Here is a 2,817-nt window from a genome sequence, read left to right on the forward strand (position 1 = left end):
CAACATCTGCATAGTCGAAATGGGGTAAAATAAAAGACTTGTACATTATTTCCAAACTTTTTCGACTTAATCTATATTTATAAAATCGTAAACAATTAATCAGTAAATTCACTTTTTTAACTATGCTTTGGATGTGGGCATCCCACTTGCAGGTGCTCTGTAAAATCACTCCAAGGTGTTTGTGTTGATCTACTTTTTCTAAAAAGACATTGTTGAAAAACAAGGGTTGAGGGGGGATTAAATCACGTTGAATATTTAACAATTCAGTCTTAGTCTCGTTAAATTTAACTTTCCATTTATTGGCCCATGCACTAATTTTATCAAGATCTTGATTTAATATATTGGTTCGTCTGTCTACATCTTCTAATGCAAGATACATGCTTGTGTCGTCAGCAAACAACTTAATTCCGGATTCAATATTCTTTACAATATCATTAATATAAACCAGAAATAAGAGCGGGCCTAGCACGGATCCTTGTGGAACACCGGCAGGAATCTTTTTAACATTAGACTGTGTTTCCTTAATTACAACAACTTGCTTGCGGTCTGTTAAATAATCACAGAACCATAATAATAACCGACCTCTAATGCCCACTGCTTCTAACTTGGCCAAAAGGCCCTTGTGCCACACTCTATCGAACGCTTTCGACACATCAAAAAATACAGCTTGGGTCGTAATGCCTCTGTCATGACAGGAACAAAATTCATTGTAAATCGAAATCAATTGGAATACACATGAATCATCTGGCAAAAAACCAGACTGCTGTGGAATGAGTATGTGATTTGCCTTTAAAAAATCAAAAACATGTACATAAACACATCTTTCTAACACCTTACCAACACAACTCAGTAATGATATAGGACGGTAATTATTACACAATTCTGCTGGACCTTTTTTATATACTGGAGTAACATGGGCTAGTTTCCACGAGGCAGGAAATTTTCCTTCAACTAAACTTCTATTAAATATTTTTAAAAGGGGTTCTGATACAACATCCACAGAAGCAATTAATAATCGGTTATGTATTAAATCGGGACCTGCAGCTTTCGTCTTCTTCAAATTTATAATAACATCTTTTACTTCATTAACTGACAAGACTAAATTATTCATAAAACAATCAGAAATTTGGATTTCGGGAGGTTGATCGTCTGGATTCTCAATGGACGAATTCTGAATAAACTGATCATTAAAAATATTAGCTTTATCGTGGTTTAAATAATGTATTTGACCTTCTGAGTGGATTGGTGGAAGTTCCTCAGTTTTCATACCCTTCTTATTCATAAAGGATTTAACTAATTTCCACCATTGTTTAGTTCCGAATTTTGAAGGGTCTGAGATCTTTGTATCCAAATTGGAATAATACTCAATAATTCTTTCTCTTTTCTTTTGTGTCAATGAATTACGTGTCTGTCGATACAACAACCAATCTTCGGGTAAATCGGTTAATCTCGCTTTAGTGTGTATCTGATCGCGTGCATCAATTAAATCTAAGATGTCAGATGTTACCCACTCCTTGTCCTCCGATCGAACTGTTACAGTCTTAACCGGCATATTCTCTTTGGCAATGCTCATGAAAATCTGAGTAAAATCTTGGACATTTTCATCAAGACATTTATCAATAAAGACAGCAGACCAATCAACTTGGGAGAGTGATCCACAAAAACTTTCAATATTCATCTTATCATAATTATAAATGGTTCTTTTAAATGAGCGATTAGGAATAACTACAGTGTTTAATACTGCACTGTGGTCACTACACACAGGAGGAAAAACATCTACGCGCTGTATCATTTGCGGGGTTTGGGTTATTATTAAATCTAGGCAGGTACTACTTGTCTCCGTGACACGTGTTGGCAGGGTTACAAGTTGGGTAAGTTGATATAAGTTCAATAAGTTCAGGAGATGCTGGGAGGGGTTACTACCAAAATCGGAGTTAAAGTCTCCAAGGACGATAAATTTGACAAACTGGTTATTTACTCGACGAATGCTTTCGTCAACTAAGTCCCAATATTGGACCTTCGCATCAGGTGGTCGATAGAAAGAACCCACTAAAAGTCTATCTTTATGAAACTTAATTTCAGTCCAGACTGCTTCAAGTCCTGGCACGTGCAGGTCTGGACGTGGCTTACAAAACAAATATGTTTTAACATAAATGGCTACTCCCCCATGTGGGTCGTTTGGTCTGTCTAGTCTTATTGGAGGTTGAAAATTTGGGATCAGTAGTGAGGAACTGTCGTCTGTATGGGATAACCAAGTCTCAGATATGGTTAAAACGTCATGCTTTTGGACTTCAGGATGCAATAGATCAATTTTTAATACTGCGAGCGTTAATATGGACAATGGACACTTGTTGTGGGGGACCTGGTTTTTTTTCAACATCTCCAGATAAATACAGGCGTTTCTGGGCAAATAGGCCGGAGGTGTATTCAAGGCGTGCAGAACAAAAACAAGTACATTCTTCACTGTAAAAACAGCTAACATTTTGCATCCAACGCGTCGGACTACCATCAATCTTACTCCTTGCAAATAAAAACACGAACAAGGCAAGTGTGACACGGCTCGGACATCTTAGGCACATCAAAATAAAAAATGGTAACAGGGAAGATTCGCACAAAAACTCTAACTTAAGGCCTAGAGCTACTGCCTTTACATGGAAGCAACCAATTCTAGCTCTATAAAGGATTAAATTAAGTGACATTTTCCAGCAACATCAGAAACAGTGTCGTGACGAGGAGAGTGCATTGCGTGTTATCAACTGTGACTCTGGCGCTTAGTCTACATGGGAGATGGAAGCAAGAAGAAGGGAAAAGTTTGCA

The 2,817-nt window shown here is 37.4% G+C and overlaps 1 protein-coding gene across 1 annotated transcript in view; it reads left to right on the forward strand.

The window, feature by feature from the left end:
• LOC138965148 (chorion peroxidase-like) overlaps positions 1–2,817 on the forward strand; it is a 276,867-nt gene that overhangs the window by 163,109 nt on the left and 110,941 nt on the right. The window lies entirely within an intron of this gene.

This window comes from Littorina saxatilis, linkage group LG4 (assembly GCF_037325665.1).
Source record: "Littorina saxatilis isolate snail1 linkage group LG4, US_GU_Lsax_2.0, whole genome shotgun sequence".
Taxonomy (NCBI): domain Eukaryota; kingdom Metazoa; phylum Mollusca; class Gastropoda; order Littorinimorpha; family Littorinidae; genus Littorina; species Littorina saxatilis.